This window comes from Castor canadensis, chromosome 1 (assembly GCF_047511655.1).
Source record: "Castor canadensis chromosome 1, mCasCan1.hap1v2, whole genome shotgun sequence".
NCBI lineage: Eukaryota > Metazoa > Chordata > Mammalia > Rodentia > Castoridae > Castor > Castor canadensis.
Genome location: NC_133386.1, coordinates 86,343,952 through 86,368,116, shown reverse-complemented (window position 1 = coordinate 86,368,116; position 24,165 = coordinate 86,343,952). Strand labels below are relative to the sequence as shown.

Genomic DNA, 24,165 nt, shown 5'->3' with positions numbered 1-24,165 from the left:
CTCCAGGCTTTTCTAATCACACTCTTGCCTCCCACTCTCTGGCACACAACTTCTGTCCTAGTTTTCTCAGTATATTTTGATTTGGGGGTATCCTTGGAGACAGACTTAGATGACAGGTCCCAATAACATAAGTGACCACAGTTAATTCCTATCTTCATTGCTCTGATCAAAAGCTAGTCATGAATTGAGCTATTCTGTTTGGAACACTTTAAGATCAAATTTTGCCCTTGTTTATTTGGTAAATGAGAATTCCTGAGTTTCAAATACTGCTTAAAAGTTGAAATAACTGAACTTGATAACTGAACTCCCAGCCCATTTTGGTTGCTTCTAAAACCAATTTAAGTTGGGAATGAACAAAGTTTATCAAGTATCAAAGAAGGATAAATTTTATTACCCAAAGATGGGTGCATTCTTTCCACTAAATTTATCACATATCCTTGACCTTGAAGGGCTGCAGTGATTTACATGAAGCAGGACAAAGTTATCATGATTTGCTAATCGTCCAAGAAAAACTACACTCATCATGACCTATGGATTTCTGTTATGGTTTCATAATAGTTTGCCAGGGCTGCTGTAACAAAGCACCACAAACTAAGTAGCTTAACTGACTGAGACTTACTGTTCCACAGTTCTAGTCATCTAGGCCACGTTCCTTCAGAAAGCACTACAGAAGGATCTATTCCAGACTTCTCTCCTAGTTTCTGGTAGTTTTGGCTTGTGGCAGCATAACTCCACTCTTCACATAGCATTCTCTTCATTGCATGTCTGTGTACAAATTTCTTCATTTTATAAGGACACCACTGATGATGAGTTTGGAGCCTATCCTACTCTGTTACAACCTCATCCTAACTTATTTCATCTGGAATGACCCTATTTCCAAATAAGGTCACATTTCACAGTACTGGGAACTGGGCATTTAACATATGAATTTGGAGGATAATAATTTGGAGTTAGTAAGCCAAGAATTACTGTTCTACTCAATCACAGCAGAATCACTTTACTGGTTTTTGGGGGGAAAGAGGTGGATCTGGGGAATGCACTCAGGGTCTTGCCCTTGCTAGGTAGGAGCTCTACCACTTGAGTCACATGTCCAGTCCAGTTAATAAGCCAATAATTACTGATTCTAGTCAAGCGTTAATGGCTCTCACCTGTGATCCTAGCTACTCAGGAGGCAGAGATCAGGAGGATCACAGTTTGAGGCCAGTCCAGAGAAAAAGTTTGCAGGACTCCCCTGCAAACAGAAAAGGCCTGGCACAGTGGCAAGTATCTGTTATCCAACTACAGAAGGAAGCATAATAGGAGGATCCTGGCCCAAGCAGAAAAGCAAGGCTCTATCTCAAAAATAACCAGAGCAAAAATAGCTGGAGACATGGATCAAGTGGTACAGTGCCTACATAGCAAGTGCAAAGCTCTGAGTTCAAATCCTAGTACTGCAAAAAACAACAGTGATTTTGCCCACCAGTTATAAATGCATCAATAAGCATTTTTGCTAAAAAGCTTTGCTGTTGAGGCTTAACAGAGCCATAGAGGCTATGTTGGAAGTGTGATGCTGCCAGAAAGCATCTGGGAAGAGAAGCCTGACCTGATAGCCAATGCAGAAAAGGGAGAGATTTATCTACGTCTCAATGTACCTCTTTAAGCATCAGAGGTAAGTAAACCTATGATTAGCTCTTGGCATGAAGTTAAATATTAAGTAAGGCCTAAGGAGATGGGACAAAAAAGAAGACCCAGCTGGCCCACAGGTTTCAGAAAAAAAAATTTAGAGGCTCTTAACTTTTCGAATGAGGAAACTGAAGCCAGGAGACCTAAGGGCACACAATTAATGAGTGGCCCATGAAGAACTAGATCCCAGATCTGCTCATACCGTCTACTGTCCTTTTCCCTACACCACAATGATTAGAAGTCCAAAATGAGTCCAGGGCATCCAGACTCAAAGAATGTACCAACACTAACACAATCCCTGGATGGAGTGAACTCCTAGAGGAGTGCATGTCCAAGGCATCAGTACTTCTTGTTCTCCTTGGCCTCACACTTGGATCTTGACAGCTGACTTGTAAGTTAGCACTGCCCTCTAGAGGACGCCTGCTTTGCCTCAGACTCAGTATCACTATCACTTGCCAGCCTTTCCTAAGTGGAGTGCATCCTGTCAAAGTGTCTCTCGGCAGCACATTCTGTACATAATTAAAAACACACAGCCACCAAACAAGAAGACAAAAGCACGTTTTCTCAGCATGTGGGATACTTAGCCCTTACTTCACAGAAACTTTGCATAATTCATTTGAACTCATTTATCTGCCTCATCTCCATAAACTGACAGAAAACCAAGGCCAACTTTTAAATCCAAAGGAAACATTCATTTTTAACTATGCATAAAATTCAAAGGAAGTCAACGTATTAAAACTGGGAACAAAAAGAACAGGCTACCATAGACCCATCTCAAAGGAAGGTAATAAACTAAAAGGTGGCTAAGCAAAATCCCTTTCAAATGTTGTCTCAGCCTCATCACCAGAAGACCATACAAAAACACCTAAGAAAGCAGGATTTCAGCTCATGTTTTTCTCATTTAGCTCTAATCCTTTCCAGCAGAGGGTACAAGGAAGATCAAACTGAGACTCAGGAATCCTGAATTCTACAACCCCTTCTGCTAAGAAGATGTGTGACCTTAACTCCTTTAACCTCCTGAGTCCCAGTTCCTTCAACTTTGAAATGAGGGTCTGGTTTAAATTTTCTCAAAGGACACTTGAAGCTTTGCCCTGTATAATTCTCTGAAATCGATTCTGCTGGGTGCCTCCAAGGTCTGGGACGATCCTACTTTCATACCAATCAGGCGTCTATATCATAAAAGGTTTAGCCTTGGCAATGGGTCGAAGAGCTAGAACGACCATAAGTAACAACGCCCCTGTAATTATTTTAAATATCAAAACATTTTACATCTTTTGAAAAATGTGTACCATTTTGAATAAGAATAATTTCTAAGAGACGTTTCAAGCACTCAAAAACATCTTGTCATTTTTTGCCTCACACCTTTAGACCTAACAACTGAGCTGCTAGCCAGCAGCATTTCAAGCAGCTCACTTGCCACGTTCACAGTGTGCAGCTGTGACCACTAATGAGAATCCAAAGGTTTTCTGGTCAAGCTCATAAATGTTGTCCAAAACCATTGAGTGCATAAAGCACAATCTAATATCTTTATTTCCACTCAACTCTACCAAAATTGTTCCTAAATTATTAAATGAAAGGTGCTTCCCACCATTGAGCTACAAATTACAAAACTATAGGTAGTAAATCTAATATTCAATTCATTTCAGAGAATATTTTTGGACAAATGAACTAAGGAAACTTAAAAGTAACTCCATGTGTTCCAAACAGGCAACCAACTAACTTCCCCACTAGCTCTGACAGGGAGAGCTGCTATGCAATAGTCGCCATTAAAGACAAAAAAAAATGTGTAAGCATTTCCATTGATGTGATCAATTTTACTCTAAAACATTTTGCTTCTAGAATGCTTGTATTCTCATATTTCCAGAGGAAATGTATGCCAAATAACTAAAACCCTTGAGAGACTTCTCTGCATAATCTAAAATGTCGGTAACATGAAAGCTCATTTTCCTCTTTATCAAACTCTACATGGTTCACTGGTAGAAATTAAGATTTCAATGGTCATGCATAAGAAAAACTGAAGTGATTGAGTTATGAGTCAAGGGATATCTGGAGTCCAAATTGCAGAGAGGATTTGGAAACTTTGTACTTACTCAAGACTTACCATCCAAATCCCAAGGATCATAATGGTAGAGGGAACATGACAGCAGAAGTCACCAGGGTGCGTTCTGTACCGTTAGTCTGGTAGATAAAAGCACCATGTATCCCTTGAGGGTCATTTCCCCTTCCTTTGAAATCAGATGTCAGACTGTGACTGAAGGTTTGGGGACCAGAAATCACATCTCTTACAGTGAGAGTAGCTAGGTACATATAGAAGCTGGTTCCTGAGTAGATACTAGCAAGAAATAGAGGAGAAGCTTAAGAATTTAAAGCTGTACCTGTGTAAAACCAGTGCTTTCCTAAAGACCAACAGGCTCTGGAATTAGTAAGACATCTTCTCATATCCCCCCCTACCATGTCTCCAATGGTGGAATGGAGCTCTTTTTTTTTTTTTTTTTTTCTTTTCTTTTGTGATACTGGCATTAGAACTCAGGGAGTTAGTAAGATACCTAGGCCTTTTAAGCTCAAGGGTTTTAAAAATCAGTATTCATTTTCTAAATGAGGACGCCAACGCTGAGAGAGGGAATTTGTTGACGTTGACATAGCCTATTGATCGCAGAGTCACAACAAAAAAACTAGGTCTCCAGTCTCCCAGTCCAATAAACACCGCACTACAAGGTGTTATTATTGTAACTGTGGCCTCAAAATGAAGTTCTGGGAATGTAACCACCCCATGGATCCATGGCTAGTTGTCCCATCTAACAGCAATTTTATTTGGAGCTGACTATATTCTCTTCTACCTACTAGTGTACCAGAATAACTTAAGGATTTTTGAAAAATCAATCAGGTTCATAAAGGCCAATATCTTTGATAAACATAGATGCAAAAAAATCCTCAACAAAGTACTAACAAACTAAATTCTACAGCACATTAAAAGGACCATTCACCATGTTGAAGTAGGATTTAGCCCCTGGATGCAAAGATGGTTCAACACACACAAATCATAAATGTGACATACCACACTGATAGTATGAAGGACAAAAGCCATATGATCATCTCAATAGATGGAAAAAAGACATTTGACAAATTTTTACCTTTCGTGGTAAAAAACAAATACGTATAGAAGGAATGTACCTCAATACAACAAATCTCATGTACGACAAATCCGCCACTAACATCATACTCAACGATGAAAAGTTGAAAGTTTTCCTCTAAGATCAAAAACAAGACACAGATGCAGATTCTCATCACTTCTGTTCCAAACAGTCCTGGAAATATTGTCAGAGTAATTAGGCAAAAGAAAAAGTAAAAGATGTTCAAATGCAAAAAAATTGAAATTGTTCCTGTTTGCAAACTACATGATCTTGTATGTGGAAAACTCTTAAGGTTCTACCAAAAAACTATTTGAACTAAAAAGTGAATTCAATAAATTTTCAGGATATTAAATAAATTTACAAAAACCAGTACTCTAACAAGTACTCTAACCTGTATTCTAACAAGAACTGTCTGAAAAAGAAATGTTTTTAAAAATTCCATTTACAATAGTTGCCAGAAAGTGAAGTACTTATAAAGAAATTTGGGTTAGGTGTGTGGCTTAAGTGATAGAGCATTGCCTAGGCAAGGCCCTAGATTTAATCCCTAGGACTGCTTCAAACAAAAATCAAGAATAAATTTAGCCAAGAAAGTAAAAGACATAACTGAAAAGTCCCAAATATTGATGAAAGAAAGGGAAGAAGACACAAATATAGTCAACCCTCATTATCCTTAGGTTCTCGAGTCCTTAGGGTCAACCAACCAAGTATCAAAAATATTCAGAAGATAAAAGTGCTTATGGTAAACATATACAGACTTGTATTTCTTATCATGTCCCTAAACAGTACAGTAAAAAGAATATTATGCAGCATTTACGTTGTATTAGGCATAATAAATAATCTAGAAATTGTGTAAAGTATATGGGAATACGTGGAAAGGCTGTATACAAATACCATGCCATTTTATATAAGGGACATGAGCATCCATAGATTTTGGTACTGTGCAGGTACTAGACCCTCACTGATAATGAGGGTAATTGTATGTATCCTATGTTCATAGAGTAGGAGAATTTATATTGTTAAAATGTTCATAACTACCCAAAGCAATCTACAGTCAATCCGATCCCTATTAAAATTCCAATTACATTTTTCATTGAAATAGAAAAAAATTCCTAAAATTTACATGGAACCACGAAAGACTCCAAATAGCAAAAGCCATCTTGAGCAAAAAGAACAAAGCAAGAAGCCATCACACTTACCTGACTTCAAATTATGCTATAAAACTATAGTAACCAAAACTGCACAATACTGGCATAAAAACAGACAATTGCTGAAAGAAGATTTTAAGGATTCATATCAAAAAAATTATAAATATGAGGTCATGCATATGTTATTTAGTTAGATTTAGCCATCCCATAATGCATACATATTTCAAAAGATCATGTTGTACACAACAAATGCAATTTTTATTTTTCATTTTAAAAAATTAACATTTTTTAAAAACTTACATTATAACTCTGTATTTTATCTATACTGTTGAAATCTAGAAACAAAAATAAATAAATAACAAATATATTTGGATCTGATACACCTAGAGTGCCCGCCAAGGGGAAAATAGCTGAATCCTAGAATGGAATGGCTTGCAGTCAACATAAGCCCAGATCTCTGTGTCAGACATGATACGTTGCCAGGCGCACACCGAGAACACAGCTTGAGAGGCGGCACTTGAGAAACCCTCATCGAGATGCATTTTCCACATATAGCAACCACAAAGGTTTGTTCCTAGAATGGGCTAACATTTTTCTAGTTCCCAAACGTAGTATCCGACTTGAGGAGGAAAAAAATAGGTGGCAGCAACATATGTTGGAATGGACCTAGAATATTCAGGTCAATAAAGCAAGATTACAAATGACTCCTCTCACAAATTCTAATATGAATGGTCAGATAAGGAAAACCTGGTTTCCAGATGAAATACCAGTTTGGAAGCCAAAATGACGCTATTCCAGATAGGATATGGTGGAACTCTATAGGCAGAGGGTAGAAAAAAATGTCTGCTTCTCTTTCTCCTGTCAACTTGTGTCAGGACACCTATTGCCATTCTCAGTAACTTCCACTGCCACTGAGGGTTTTCTATCACACATCAGCTGTTTGACCTGGGCAGGACTTGAGCACTGGCTATGTGAAATGTACATCAGTAAGCAGCAATTCAAAGTTATTGGCAAAGTGAGACATTGCTTAGTCTATCCCCTGGGTTTATTATAAAGCATGTCCTCTGAAATGATTATGAGAAAGCAGCAATGTTAGGAGTATTGAAAACTTGAAAGTAAATGTTAGGTAAAAGTCCTTACATAGGAGTTGGTGGTGGTGGTGGTCGTGCTGCTGCTGCTGTTGTTTTAAGGAGATATCTTCCCCTGAAATACCTAGATACCTCACCTGTAGAAAACAAATAGCAATGCTACACGAGTATTTCATATCTTGGCTGTTTATTGCTGATGTCCTGAGAAGTAACTTCCTGTAGATTCCTTGACCTCCACTCTGGAGTACAGAGAACCTGTAAGGCAGATCCAGTCACAAATGAAAGCCACAGAAGTGAAAGCCAAATATGGATAGAATTAGTACTCAGAATTTATAACACATCCCGTGGCTAGGGCCTGTGCCACATTCCATTCTGAAGAGTACCTTGCTCCTGTCCTTTTAGAGTTTTTGTTCTGACTTTAGGGTCTTTTTCTTCTTCTTTCTTGCCTTTAACCACAATAGGGATGGGGGAATTTTAGTTTATTCGCTGCTTCAAGATTATAATCTGCCTCTTTGCACTTCGTTCCATTCCTGCCAAATCTGTTACAATGGAAAAATGTTTAATAGACACACAGGAACTTGCTGGAAGAGGTGAAGTTTCATTGTTTAATGTTCTTCCTATTATCAAAGCATTTAGTAGTTGAATACAATCAACTCTCTATATATTATTCTAGAATGGAGATTATTCTTCTCACCCAATGCTTCTCACACATTCATTTCAGACCTACCTGAAGGGCTTGCTAAGACATGGGTATCTGAATCTCCCCGCCAGAGTTCTGATTCTGAGGTCTGGAGTGGAACGTGAGATTTTGCATTTCCAGAAAGTTCACAGATGATGCTGATGCAGCAGATCCAAAGATCATATTTTAAGAATATTCTACCACACTCTGCACACCACACAAACCAATTCAAATGAGTTTAATTCTAGATATCTGCTCACATGTGATGACTAATTTCAATCTTGTTTTATGCAAGTTATGTTTATAACATGAGGGCTATTATAATCTTTAAGTGAATTGGATAAATTTGAACAAGGTTTCTCCCTGTGTATTGCCTATGCATACTGCATTGCATAAGTATGCTATGAATCACTCCAGATTTCAAAGGAAAGCAAAACTAAAACCTTGAACTGGGAGAGTTAGGGCAATCCCATGGTACTTTAAGGAGTCCTGTGCTATTGTGGATTTCATTTCACACTAGGAACCAAGTCTAAGAGACAGATCCACACAAAAGTTGAATGAAGAAGAACTGGCTTAAGGACACTGATATTAACCCTTCAACTGGGTAAGATGCCCAAACTATTTTCCAAATGATGAGGAAACAAGATAAAACCCAAGGACTTCAATATGAACAGACAAATAACTTTGGGAGCCTATTTGGGATTGCAATATGGTCATTGTTTTGGATAAAGGAATAAGGAAATGTGAGGCACAGTCCATTTTACTGTTGTCTTTACTTAAACAGTTAAAATGAAAAATTACATTTTGAGAACTTGCCTACTTTTATGGCTTGGGTCATTTTTCTGGTCATTGCTATTCCCTCCTGATTTTTCCTTTCTTTGAGTTGTCACTGGTCTTGCATTATCTATTAGAAATAGTTCTACTCTCTTTCAGTTAGGTATAATAGGATTAAGAAATTCTTCATCTTTAAGGGAAAAATAAGGAAAAACTGAACTCTTGAGAGTCAAGAAATGCAACAGAAATCAAAGTGATAGGTGCCACAAAGCAAGACAAGAATTCAGGGAGGACTCTGTAGAACACTTGAATCTCATACTTGGGCATTTCCCATCAGAGAATTTTTTTAGGGAGAGAGGGAGATAACAGGTTTTTACTCAGAGCCTCATGCTTTCCAGGCAGGTGTTCCACCACTTGAGCCATTTTTGCTTTGGTTAGTTTTGAGATAGGATCTCATGTTTACGTCTGGGTCATCCTAGACCATGATCTTCCTATTTACACTTCCCATGTAGCTGGGATAACAGACGCACACTACCATGTCTAGCTTTTATTGGTTTAGATAGGGTCTCGCAAACTTTTTGCCTGGGCTGGCCTCAAACTACAATCCTCCCTATCTCCACCTCCCAAGTAGCTATGATTATAGACCTGAACCACCATACCTGGCTCAGAAAATCTTTCTTTTTTATTGACTTTTTATTAGGATATACTCATTGTTCAGAGGGGATTCACTGTGAAAATTCCAAATAGGTTTATACTGTACATTGATTAGATCATCCCCACCATCTCTCCCCCTCGATCCCCTCCCCACCCCACTAAAAGCAATTACAAAAGGTTTCTTCTATTTTGTATAAGTATATGAAGCCTATCAACCATATTCCCTCACTTAATCTCCTTTGTTCACTCTTCCCCCTCCCACAAGTACACACACACACACACACACACACACACACACACACACACTGTACCTATTTTACAGTCCTGTCTTTCATCATTAATATCCAAGTCGATATTCAAAGGGATTTCTCAATGTATCCCTTCTGTGAGTATACTTTACTTTGGTCCATTCAACCCCTTCCATTACGCTCCCCTTACCTCCCGCCACACATTTTTCAACAGCTTTCAATACACATCCTTATATCCTCTACCTTCAGAGATGTTATGTATTATGATCTTGTTGACACTCTATTATTCCCTTTTCCTTTCCCCCCTTGCTCGAGTTCCATAGCATAGTTCTACTATTATAAACATGTTCTACATATACATTTATATATGATCATGTATGTTTTGTGTGTATGTTTATCTTTTGGGTCTTCCACATATGAGAGAAAACACGCAACCCTCATCTTTCTGAAATTGGCTTACTTCACTTAACTTGATGTCCTCCAATTGCATCCATTTACCTTCAAATCACATGGGTTTATTCCTCCTTATAATAAGTAAAACTCAGCTTTATACACACACACACACACGTATGTCATATTTTCTTGATCCATTCATCATTTGTAAGGCATCTGTTTCCATAGCTTGGCTATTATGAATAGTGCTGCAATGAACATTGCTGTGTAAGTGTCTCTATTGTATCACGACTTACATTCCTTTGGATACATGCCCAGGAGTGGCATCACTGGATTATATGGTAATAGTTCCATTTTTAGCTTTTTAAGGAATCTCCATACTGCTTTCCATAATGGTTGTTCTAAATTGCATTCCCACTAACAGAATATAAGGGTTCCTGTTTCACCCCATCCTTGCCAGCATTTGTTGTTGTTTTTGCTCTTGAATATGGCCATTCTAACTGGGGTGAGATGAACTCTTAGTGTAATTTTGATTTGCATTTCTTTTATATCCAGGGATGATGAACACTTCTTCATGCATTTATTGGCCATTTGTATCTCTTCCTTTGAAAATTCCCTATTCATTTCATGCACCCATTTCTTCATTGGGGTGTTGATTCTCTGAGGGCTGAGTTTTTTTAGTTCCCTATAGAGTATGGATATTAGTCTCCTATTGGATGAGTAGCTGGCAAAGATTTTGTCCCATTCTGTGGGCTGTCTCTTGAGTCTAGTGACTGTTTCTTTTGCTGTGCAGAAGTTTTTTAGTATGCTGTAGTCCCATTTGTTCATTTTTCTCTTAGATGCTGAGCCACTGGAGTTCTATTTAGGAAGTCATTCCCTATCCTTATATGTTCCAGCATATTTCCAACAAATTCCTGTAGATGTTTCAAAGTTACAGGCCTCATCTTAAGGTCTTTGATCCACTTTGAGTTGCTGTTGATACAATGTGAAAGTTCTTATAGTGTTTGCATTTTTTATATAAGCAATCTGATTACTTGGAACATAATGAGAGCCCTTGTTTTTGTTTTGTTTTGTTTTTTGTCCTAGGCCATGGGTTTCTGAGTTCTTTAAGTAGGGATCAGTTCCTTTTATTGCCTCCAAGTCTTAATATGCAGAGGATAGATCAGTAAATATTTGTTTAACATGTACTCATTCTAAGTGGTAGATATATTCTAGAAGGAAGCATATAAATCCCCTGTCCTCAAAAAGGTTTCAGTCTAGTTCATTTCACATAGACAAGTGAATGAATATAAACACATGTGCACACTGATATGTAAGGATGATCTGGAAGAAATGGAGCTCAGTAGCCAAAAGGGTAAGTGTTTAGGAGGAAAGAACAGAGAGTCCAAAGCTCAATGGTTAGGGATACCTCATAAAGAAAAGAAACTGAGAGCAGTTTAGTATAATTTCAGTACAAAAGCATGAGGAAGATCTTATAATAAGGAAAGCAACCATATGAATTATTAATCAAACCAGAGCACTTTGGACATAGAATGGAGTGGCCATTAATAAACACATTTGAATGATAATCATCTAATTGGCACACACAGGTTTGGAACCACCTAAAGGAGGCTGGACTTTATTTTAAAGAACCAGGAGATTTCATGACAGAATTATAAAGAAGAACATGATGTGATCACATTTTTATTTTAAGAAGATAGTTCTGTCTTCTGAGGTTGAAGGAGCAATATTAGAAGACAAAGTAGCTAGAAAAATGTTCCAATTGGAACCTTCAGCAAAAGATGATGGCTCTTAGGAAAAGGAAAGTGCCTAAAGAAATAGAAAGCTATGGGTAAACTCAAGGAAGTCACAGCAGCTGCATTAGAGACTCCTTGAGAGCTGTAGAAATTAGTAATGGGGCTGAGAAGAGTTTCATCATGGAAGTGCTTTCAACTTACTTTGATTTCAAAATCTAGCAGGCCATTCATGGCTAGACTTTAACGAAGGAGTCCTGATCCATGTTGTATTTTAAGTGAGTGAGAATCAATTATGCTACATACAGCAAATAGAAATCTGGCTGGGCACGGTTGCTTACACTATAATCCCAGCTACTTGGGAGATAGAGATTGAGAGGACCAAAGTTCATGACCAGCTCAAGCAAAAAGTTAGGGAGATTCCATCTCACCTCAATCAATAAAACAGGGCACAGTGGTGTGCCTCTGTAATCCCAGCTTCAAAGGAGGCCATAGGTAGGAGGATCGCAGTCTGAGGCTGAATCAGGCAAAAAGCAAGACCTTACTTGAAAAATAACCAAAGCAAAAAAGTGCCAGAGCTGTGGTTTAAGTGGTAGAGTGCCTGCCTATCAAGCAAGAGGTCCTGAGTTCCAACCACCAAAAAAGAAAATAGAAATCAAAATATTGTTAATTCATGAACTATTTCAAAAGTTCAATAAATGCCAAAATAGAAATAATTATGTATTACATAGATTGGGATGGCTAGATGTCTTGATTTTAAATTCACCCTGGCCAGTCTTGGTTATAAATCAATTATTCATCTCAGGTTACAGAAAGATTTCTTTGATAAAACAACAAAATCATAATCCATAAAAGAAAAAATTACTATTTATTAAACTTTATCAAAATCAAGAACCCATACTTTCCAAAGACATCGTTAAGCAAATAACAAGTCAAGCCACAAGCCAGGAGAGATATTTTAATATCACATATCTGATTAAAAACTAGTATTCAATATACATTTTTTAAATACAGAAAACACAATAATAAAAAGACAAAAAATCCCAAGAGTGAAAGACAAAAATTTGAATGAATACTTGACCAAACATGTTCTGTGGATGACAAATAACGAGCTGAAAGGATATTCAATGTCATTTATTATAATTCCTAGGGTTTTTTAAAAGCTTGATTATTTCAAGTGTTGACAAGGATATGAAGCAACTGTAATTTGCATACACTACTGGTTGGAAAGTAAACTCATACAAGTATTTTGGAAAACTGTTTGCAACTTCTATTTTGGGGGAGGGTCAGTACTGAAGTTTGCGCTCAAGGCCTCCTGCTTGATAGGCAGGCGCTCTACCGCTTGAGCCACGCTCTTAGCCCCTTTGTGCTTTTAGTAATTTTTCAGGTAGGGTCTGGTGTTTTTTTCCTGGGGCTGGCCTCAGACTGTGATCTTCTCACTCTCTGCTTCCCGAATAGCTGGGGTTTTTCTATAGCTGTGGTACCTGGCTATGTAACTTCTTAAAAGTTAAGTGTAAATTTACCATACAATTTAATCATTCCATTTATAATTACTTACCCAGAAAAAATAAAAGTACCTTTCAGTAAAAGAAGATATACATAAATGTCTATAACAGCTTTATTTTTAATAAGTAAAAACTGGAAACAACACAAGTGACCATCATCGGGGTAGGTAAATAAATTGTGAAATATCTGAATATTGGAATACTACTCCACAACAACAAAAATATTGATAGAAAAAACAACAAGGAAGACTACAAGAAGTCAGACAAAATAATAATAATAAAATTCCATTTATACACAATTCTAGAAAATGCAAATAATCTGTAGTGACAAAACATGTATTCATGGTTGCCTGAGGATAGAAGAAATTATCAAGATGATAATTTCACAAATATGCACGTTAAGCCTTATCAACATGTACACTTTAGAGTATAGGGTTTGTATGTCAATTATACCTCAATTTAAAAATGGAAGTAAAGAAATCAAATATCCATAGTGCTAAGAATTTCTAATGAGGTGTCAGAGACTGATGTGATCACCACCTACTTTGGAACTGATCATCTAAATTTATTTGATTCAAATATGAACAAAAAGTGCAAGAAAAAGCCAAGTCAAAAGTGGCCTGTTAAGTAGGGTGATCATACATCTAGCTTGTGTAGGACTGTTCCGATTTATAACTATTGGCTGACACAAGCATTAAATGCCCTTTCCTCTTCAAAACTGTCCTGATTTGGAAAAACCAATTAAACGGTCAAGGCCACCATACTCTTAGCCAACCTAGGAAGACATTAGATCTTCATCATTGAGCGGCACAAACAAACACCATGTGATAAAGCAGAACGTCTTCATAAGACACGCAAAGACAAGAGCCAGCCACTTCTAATAAGAAGATTATTTCTTGGCTGTCAAAAAAATGTTTAGGACCGGGCAGAAATTTGTTATAAGAACTTTGCACTGTTTCCCATTTCTTTCAAGGTACTATTTTCTTTTGGTAATACTAGTCACAAAGTTATTGAAGAATAAACTAATTAATTTTCTCCCAATGTCTTTTCTCCTAATGACTCCTTAGGCTAAATAAACAGTTTTTGGAGGGGGAAAAAAAGTCAGTTGCTATTGGAACAAAGCCTCTTTATTAGGTCTGTATACAAATGAAGTAAATGCTGCAATCACCCATTCATTTTATCACATTAGGTATTATATGTTACATTTCAGGGGAAAATAAAGGACAATTACACATTGAAAAGATGCACATTAAATTGAATGCCAAATGTACGAACTTGTGTTTTTTTAAAGCTGGGGGTAAGGGGCATTCTTGAGCTTTCACCTCTAGATGAAACTTTCAAAATCTTCAGCTGAGGATGGGAAGGTATAAGTTCTGCACATTAACAAGCAGCACGTTTGACCCCAGGCACTTTACTCCTCATTTATTGTTTCATAGTAAGGCAGAAAGGAGCCTCAGGTCACAGGTGGGTAATGCATGTGTTGTTAATTCATCCTCATACTATTCCAAATTTGTTTGACAAGACTTTAGTCTTTTCATAACTCTAAAACTTCATAATTCTTGATTAGCGCATCTTTCAATTAACTCCACTGGATACAGATACTAATGGTGCAGGCAGCAAATACAAAGCTTATTATAATCAGCCCATACAAAATAGCATCTGTTGTTAATACAACATATATAAATTCAAAGGCCTAAGTCTGACTACTGTAAACTAATTGGGTGGTATTCACTTCAAGTCTCCTTTCTAATGATGGAAAAATACATGACTTTAGTAAAGATGTGGAAATCAGCAGGTTTCATCTACAGTCTCATTTATAGTGTTTAATAAGCTCTTCATTTCTTCTGTGAGTCTTTTTAACATCTCTTAGAGACAGACCACGTATGAAAAATATAGAAAAAAAGAAGACAGTATGCATAACTAGGATAGAGAGAGTCTAGCTAATCCCAAAAGGATGCACAAACACTATGCTGTGTTTCTGGTTACTTGTAGAAGTGAATGAACAGGAGTGGAATGGAGTTTTTGTTTGTGTTTTTTTTTTTTTGACAGGGTTTTCAGTTGTGTCAAACATTCATAGGACATGTCAAATGCAAGTAGGGACAAACACAATACAATATTCACCAAGTTCTCAAAGAGCACTTATACAGTTGTGGACAGAACTATATTTTGCTCCATTTTTTTAAAAAAATAGCAATTCTTAGACAAAATTAAAACTGTAGAGTTCATATAAATAAGAATGTGAGTGATTTCTCCATCTCCCTGAATAATGCATTTTTTCTATTGTAGTTTATTTTAATTCCCATGTTAGGTCAGTACACCATGTATGACTTAATAAAATTAGGGGGAATAAAAGGTCAGCCTAGGGTTAGATGTGGTAGTGGAAAAATATCTGACCGGTATGTTCCACAGAATGTTCCGCACTTTTAAAATCTCTGGAAAGCTAGCAGTAAAAAAACTTTATAGAAATTAAGGAGTTATTGGCAAGACCTGTTGACTGAGACAGGTCAGTGGAAATATACCAATCCCAAAACTAACCAGAGTTCAGGTTATCTGTTCCTCCAACAATCGCCTGCCATCTAGTGGATGTATTGCAATCTAGCTATAAATTGTTTTACTTAAAATCAGCAATACTGACTGAATAATGTAATAGTGTCTTCTAAATAAAAAGAGCAGGAGCTTGTACTAGTACCCACACTCCAAAAGAAACCACACCTGGTCAAGACTTAGAAATAACCATGGTGGAGTCCCTTCTTACAAAGACTTGAGAAACAGATCATTGTTGTTCTTTACTAACCAAAAATCAATTCCCAATAAATCTAAGCAAAAGTCAATTAAAATAAGAGAATTTTTACTTTTCATTCTATTTGCACATTGTTTATCTTATAAATACTTTTATCTCACTTTATCATACTAAAATTTTAGTATTTGTGCCCAAAAAATCATTTAATCAGAACAGTATAGTGGTGCACACCTGTAATCCCAGCATCAAAAGGCAGAGGCAAAAGAATCATAAGTTTGAGACCAGAATTAGCTATAGGGTATGACATTGTGTCAAAAAAAAAGGAAAAAATCATTTCATTAATTATTAACTATTAAGTTAAGGCAATAAAGGCAGACACAAAGAGAAATACAAAAAAAACAAAGTAAAAAATATAAGCCCAACTCTTAGACTTACAATTGTCAGGGAGAAAAAAACAATTCAAATAAAAAAACAACCATACCAACTTTTGTGGTCCAAAGGAAAGAGAGATCCATGAGGACTGAAGTAACCAGCAAATATGAAATGGTGACACTTGCAGTGTGCTTTAAGTATAATTTGGAGACAATGGGCCTGGAGACAATAGAGCTGCTTTCTGCAGATGGGGAATGTATATCTCAATCTAAGTGACGGAAATGAATCTGTAGTGGAATAGACTCACAAGGGTGGCCATATTGTATGCAGAGTAAATATCACCTGAGCAAGATCTGCAGCACCCAAAGATCTTTACAAAAAACTTACATTACATAGGGACGGAGACAGCAGGACAGGGAAGCGTAGGCTGGCCAAGAAGGGCTAAATGGGTACTAATCCAAGTTTTGCCTTAGGACATGCCCCAAGTCCCGCCTAGGATACGGCCCCTCAAAAAGCATCTGGTTGTAAACATCCTTTTTGTGGTCAGTTCAGTGACTGCTGCATGATGGTAAGGGAGGATGTTTGCACAGAGGGAAAAGTCCCGGAGCTAGTGCATACGCCAAGGACTGGAGATCCTATCCTAAGATGACCTTTTGAGACACACCCCCCTACTTAAAGCTTCATATATATGGACTGCATCCCATGCATGTAGTAATAACAGGATGCATTATGGGTAGGGATATGCACAGTCAAAAATAATTTATATAACATCCTTCTATCCATCAAAGCTCTCAAACCCTCTTTCAGCCCTCCTTCATCCCCAGCTTGGGTCATAATTGCAACAGGAATGGGGAATTGGGGCCTGAAGCTTCTTCACTCTGGTCTGCTTCCATTTGTGGTAGTATTCCACTTTTAGTAAATGTACGCTTTTCTTGCTACTTCTGTGCGTTTTGTTCAATTTGCCAAGAACCTGAATCACTCACACCTGGGAGGTACCCAGAACCCCCAGACAGCATGACTGGTACCTCAGTAGCATTAAGGCTCCTCATTTTATCTCCGCAGTTGAGCAACCACTGACTAATTGTAAATGGAAAATAACTCCTTTAATTGGATTCTAAGAACACTCTCATAAGCCTTACTGTTAACCAAAGAGAAAAGGCTTCTGGTTGCCAGACTCTTAAAATGTCTGGAAAGGGAAGCAGGAGCTTCTAGAGCCAGCTGCCTTAGTGAGGTCCCTACTCATCCTTTTGGTATTCCCTCTTGCCAAAGGGCATGGTCCAAAAGCCCTTTAGAAACCACGGTTGCACTTGGAGAGTGAATGTGGAGCACTCACTCTCGCCAGAGACACACCCACCCTGTTCTTTCACTCGCTGCAGGCAGATTTCTTGTGTTTAAACTATTGTTCTGCTCACTCTAACATGGGTTTTAATGTGTTTTATCTCTTAAATCAATTCTTGGTTCTAGAGCTAAGTTTTTCTGTTCTCATCTGTCTATTCTTTGACTTTGAGGTTCCATCTGTTTATAGGACCTAAATAATGATTAAAATTACTATTTGTTGTACACTACACTCTCTTTTATGTTCTTTTTCAATTTTAACAAAAGGCCTATAATTTGAGAATTATTCTCTTGCTTTTAAAGATAATAAAACTGATGTTCAAATTGCCCAACATGACCAAAGAGTAACAGGGTAGATATTTGACTTTGGATCTTTCTGACTTCAATTCTTGTGTAGTGTGCGCATATGTAGCTGCTTGCTTTGCTTTCTACTGAGCAATATATTTTAAACTAATCTTTTGCCCTTATAGCACAGCTAAAGGCTCTAAATACATTTCTTCATGATTCAAAACCTTGATTTAATCTATAAATTTGATATGGAAAAAAGTCTCTCAGTTCACTGCCAAGAATAGAATTTTCCCCTATAATACACTTATTGCTCCAAACATATTTATAATAAATATCACATTTCTTATATTATGCCCCTTATGAAGCCATGCCACTAATATTCAAGATTTCCATGTAAATGGTATCAAGTATTTCCCATCTCCCACTTCAGCCCCTCAAAAATACTTTCCCACACTCCAACTTTTCTATTTACCAATGGAAACATGCTGCCATTTCAACTCCAGAATCATGTCTTCCATGGCTAAGTCTTCATGAAACTCCAGTGGAGGGACAGTGTTAACTAGAAGCTTTTGACCACCAGTAAGAGACTGTGGCAACAACCTGAACCCCAACCTTGTAGAGAGGCTGGGTCCCCTCTTAGTGGTCACATTTGTGGCAAACATTTGTTACTAAAGTTCTGTAAGAAAGAGGACCCCAGTCCTCATAGTAGAACTGGCTGGCTTTTTGAAATAGTATGCGTCAGTGAAGCGTTCTCAGGAAGAAGTGCTGCTTCCCTGTGGAGGTATCCCAAATATGCAAAAACAAATTTTTTTCACTGTACCACAACCTCATGAATTAACTGAGAACCAACTTGCGCTTGGTCCCAACTAAACTCTACCAGCTGAGAGGCTGAGATACTCAAGGCTCTTCTAGGAAACAAAACTTATCAGTCCATCACTGGGCTCTCCTAATTAAGTAAGAGATTTATAAAGACATTCTAAAGATTTAGATGACTTTATTAAAACTAACAGCAATGTTCAAACACACACTTCAGTTTAGCTCACTAAATGTCAAAGAGATTCTGGGTCTATTTTGGTGACTGTGGTCTGTATGAAGATAATCAGGAGGTCATGGAAAGCCAAAATCAGAACAACTGGTGCTTTCTCTCCATCAGTGCAGGGGCAGCAAAGCCAAGTTCCTTCCCTATTGAAGACTCATTTGCAATTTAAAAAGGTTAAAAGATTTTTCTGAAATTTAATTTGGGCAAGGGCAAGTGTGATGTAGCAGGGGGAGGTGGAGCCACAACTGAAATCTAGTATGCTGGGAGCTACTGAGAATCTGTGAAGATAGAGATTCACAGGAGCTAAGAACACAGAGGAGACAGCTGTGAGTTCAAATCCTAATTCTGCTATTTACCATCTAGGAAAAGTAACTTCTCAGAACTTCACTTTCTCTACTTGAAATTTGGAAAGTTGTGGGAATTAAATGAAACAATGCAGGAAGCACACTGCCTGACATATTCTATGTGCTTTATAAATAAAATTTTCAGAAATAGAAGGGGATATTAGCACTATGGCCATAACTAATTGTCCATTACCAAAACAGAAGTAGTATCTTCTATTACCTGCTAGTATAACAGGGACCTGGTTCCATCATCACAAACCAAGCCATCTTGGCACACATTCCAGAAGACTACTTGACATCTTGCTCACCTGTTGCCTCCAGAATCACATCAAATTGACCATTCTAATATATTCATGCACAAAGTCAATTTCAAATCACTAAATGGTATGGCAGAGTCTACCAGACATTCAGCTTATATGAAGTATTACAGCCTAATCCACCAAAGACCACCAAGGACAAGCCAACATTCTGACAAACTTAGTTATTAGTACAGCAAGGGAGGGTGCTCCAGAGCAAACATGGGCTTCTGCTCAGCAGGAGGTGGGAGGGAGGCATCTTTTCTAAAGTTGGAGTTCTGGAAAGATTTTAAGGAAGATCTAAGGGAATCAGAGACCAGTTCTGGATTAGTTACTGCTTCTGGGACAAGACAAAAAATGAGGCTTTCTAGAGACTGGGTACAGGCATGAGTCAAGGTTGGTTTGGCAATTAAACAGCCCCAGGAATGGTTGGGTACTAAAAAGCAGACCTGGGGCATCATTTCTAGAAATTCAATAGTCACTCACACACAGGGCTTATTAAGGCATTTTACTGCCATTGCACAACTTGGGTAGGAAAAGTAGTTCTTGTTAACTTTGCATTTCACTTACCCAAGTCTGTGACCCCAGCAGGAAGGACAGGGCTGCTTTTTCCTTTGTGAGATAAATTTTACTCTTTTGGTCTTGGATAGATTTTTACTCTTTCAGAGTGGATCCTAAAATCTGTATGTGGAATAGAAGAGAACTCTGTACTATAGCTCCAACTTTTTATGTAAATAGTTATAATAGCCCTTTAAATATTATGATTTTAATGCTAAGGTCTTCACCAAAGGAGATCTCCAGCTCCATACCCTGTTCACTGATCTCTGCTGTCAACATTGAGTTGCCAGTAACCCTCGTGAAGCAAGGCACACCACTGGACAGGGAGCTTGTGGTGTGGCTTGACCTCCTTGATTTGAGCCATTCCCACCTCACCCTTTTTGGCTGCATGTTATACTTATAGAAAACTAAAATCCCTCAAATCTTTTTCATATGAACTGGTTTGAAGCCCATTGTCCTTTCTCTCCACCTTTCTAACCAACCTGTACTCACACCGTTTATTTTTCACTCACACAGTTTATTTTTTAAGTCAAGCCTAGAACTTTACAGGCAACATTTCTCTTGTAAGTTTCTTTCTGTCAGTACTGTGACAGAAAAGAAGATGAAGAATCAGAAATTCCATTTGCAAATTCTTGTTCTTCAACCAGTTGCATAACTTCATACAAGTTACTCTATTCTCATAGTCTCCTTTCTTTGTAAAAATAAACACACTGAGACCATCTGTAAGATCTCTTCTAACCTTAATATCCTGTCATACGAGGAGTCAATCTGTCGTACTAGGTTTTATCTCTATTCTACTAATGAAGAAAATTATTCAGGGAGGTCAATTAACTTGACCAACATCATAAGTTGTTTAAAGTCTGTTTCTTTGCCTACTCAAAACAGGTTCCCCATTGCCTTTTTCAATTCTTTTGCATTGCTGATTTCTCCTTTTCTGCTTCTGCACACAAAGTTACCAGAAACTTTATTCTGGAAAAGCCTTTTCTGCCACTAAACAACCTCTACTAACTATTCCTCTTTCTTCCTTACTTCCTGCCACACAACTTCTCAAAAGGTCTGTTTGGGATTCATCATTTACTTATTTCTTCACCCCATGAAGTTGCTAAAACTGGTTTCTCAACCAGTAACCACAGGACCTTGACCAAGTCATTGTCTTCCCAGTCATTGGCCTCCCTGATTATGGCATCTCACCCCATTTCCTTCTCCCCAAGGTTTTCCCAAGATTTTGTTCAAATGCTTCTCTTTGTTAGAAACTTTGATTATTATCTCTATACAGATGGCTCTCAAGTCTACATAACCAGCTGACCTTCAGGCAGAAGTCCAGTACTGGATCATTTGTGTGATATTAACTTTGTATGGTCTCTCCCTAGATTTTCCTCTTCCTGCTATTCCAAATATCGACTCAGTCATTAGAAATTCCTACCTCAAGTAGTTTAGCTTTATGGAAACCTAAAAGCCCTTCAACCCCCTGCTACGATTCTAGCCTTATTTGCCAGGTACCCTCCTACATAGAAACTCTGTCCACTAGCTGTAGGCAAGACTGTGGAAGCTTTGTCCAAGGACACTATTAATAACTAAAAGGCTATAGAGCAGGTAAAAGTCCACAGTGATATTTAGCAGGAGGTCAGAGAGCTAAGAGGCACTTTGCCAACATCTAATAAAAGTACAGAAATACTCTCTTTTCAGCTAGAAGAAGAAAAAGTGCTTAAGTTTAAGAGAAGTTCTGGTTACCTAGATGTGTAAATAAATACAGTTTGTTTTAGTACCAAGAACATTTTTTAAAATCCTTCTCCATTTACATGTCATGGAAACAGTCAAAACAATCCATATGACAACTTTAAGGGCAAAAAAGAATGTGCTGTACACATTGCTGAAACAAAACAGAAACATGCCAAGAATAAAGAGGATAGCTAAACTGACTCAATGCATGTAAAAACAGAACAGAAAGCTGAAAACAATCCCCATGTATTCAAAGACATATATCGGAACACTAAATGTCTTTATCAGTGTTTTGTGAAACAGATGGGAACTGTGTTGTGAGAATTTAGACAGTGTGCAACTGCAGAGCAAAGCTTAGAAACTCAGGACCCCAACTTAATCACTTCTTCCATCCCACGAATTTAATATTCAATAAAAACTAAATTTAGACATTTTTAAAGACCCTATCATTTTAGTTTATAGTATAATAAAAACTAAAAATTAAAATATTTTTGTCTCTAAATTCCTACATAAATTTTAGACTACTTTTGAAGGCTCCTCCCATTTATATTTTCTAGAACACCCTGTCTGCAAGAAGACAGAGGGTTACGTTAAAATCAGTGCCACATGTTGTAATGCAATAGAGTTAGGTCATGTATGAATAATTAAGGACAGTTTTATTTTCTATTTTTCTTGAATTCACTTTTTCTGTGGAAACCTAACCATATTAACAATCCAACTCTAGTGAATAATTCCCCGTTACCCTGCCGCATTGGATATCTTACTACTTGAGGTGGGCCATGTGTTTCAGTCATGGAAGTACATTTCAGACATCAAATTGAGGGATGGTATTAAGTCAAATCTGTAAAAATATTTTTAAATAATCAAATCTAATGAAATAATAACAATCAGACCTAGTGGAATTTACAGAATATGACTCTCACCAGTTAGTGGAGAGGAAAAGTATAAGATGTGAAAAATTTAGGTTAAGAATGTGAGCAAAAGCTTATAATGTATTCAGCAGAAGAAAACAGGAAAGAGTATATATCAGTGTATTCAGACAGTACAAATTGTCCTTGGTGCCCATTTTGCCCTTCTTTTACAGTCACTGACTCTTTAGTCATGTGTGCTACACATGGCCACCTAGAATAACATATTTCCAAAAAGTGGGACGAGGCTATGTGACCTGTAAGTTCTACCCGTAGGGAATAAGTAGAAGTGCCCATAACAGCTATCAAGTACCTTCATTAAGAAACAGTTGGTGGTAGCCCTTTGCTCTTTCCTATTCCTCTCCCCATCTTGCTGCTTGGATACAGATATGATGTCTTGATCTCCATCTCCAACTATGAGCACAAACAGCACACCCTAGGAAAGGCAGATGAAAAAGCCACAGATGTCATCAGTCCTTGAGGACTTCTGGAGCTGAGCTGACATATCAGACCTGGATTATTGAATCAATTTCCTAGGGCTGCTGTAACAAATTACCCCAAGGTGAGTAGCTCAAAACAACAGAAAATTATTCTCTTACAGTTCTAGAGGCCACAAGTTGAAAGTCAACATGTAAGGAGTGCTTTGCTCCCTCTGAAGCCTGCAGGGGTAAATCCGGTTGCTGGAATTGGGGAAAGACAACTAAAAGCAAAATCCTCTCCTATCCCAGAAAATGTTTCAACAAAGGTAGAAGGAGAAAGAAAACAATTTTATTATTAAATAATCATTAAACTAGAATGTAATGCTCAGCATAGGCAATCCACAAAAAAAATTACAAAGACAGAAAAAAAATTGACCCAAGTCAGCACAACCCATTCCCACTCATGTTCTCAAGATAAACAATAACTAGTCCTCAAGAAAAAGGACTTGACAGCACTATTCTTCACACATCTGAGATTCCACCTGGGAACTGGGGTGGCCATCTGTGTTTGATAATTTGATTTATGCAAAGGAAAAATAAACTTCTCATATCTTCGTAGTAAGAGGTGGTTTTGAACAAAGTGCCTACTGAAGTGAAGTTCTTAACTCTTTCAAAGAAATAACTGCATTCCAAAGAGGTACTTGAGAAAGACACTCTGCAGCTCAGAAAGCTGGCAAGAGACTTCTTTCCTTTTTAAAAGGATTTCCAACCATTTCAAAAAGGCAGAGAAAAATTTATAATTACAAATTTTCTCATTTTAACTTAATATCTGAAAGACTATTTCCATATACAGACACATCTCCAGGAAAAGGGAGGAGGGAAAGAACTTACCTCTTGGGATACACAATTCAACCCACAGCATTAGCTATCTGCAAAATCATATATAGAAGAAAAAGTCTAACTTGGTTAAGCTACCATTATTTGGGGTTTTTGTCACTCACAGCCAAGTAGTTGTGGGCTCTGGCTGAATCTAATGGATAAATTTAAAACCCCAGCATCCTTCAGGTGAACTCAGCCTCTTGTGGTACAGGGAACCCTGTGGAGAAGATACCCAGGGCTACCTCTTGGGTCACTT

At 37.7% G+C, this 24,165-nt stretch overlaps 1 protein-coding gene across 3 annotated transcripts in view; it reads right to left on the bottom strand.

Moving 5' to 3' along the window:
• Positions 1 to 12,407: 12,407 nt before the first annotated feature.
• The window catches only part of LOC109702745 (CD109 antigen-like), a 117,884-nt gene continuing 106,126 nt past the window's right edge, over positions 12,408 to 24,165 (bottom strand). For all 3 annotated transcript variants that reach the window (XR_012449777.1, XR_012449779.1, XM_074079336.1), the window contains one exon: positions 12,408 to 23,047. The gene's annotated coding sequence lies outside the window, so the exon portion shown is untranslated. The remainder of the gene's footprint in view (positions 23,048 to 24,165) is intronic.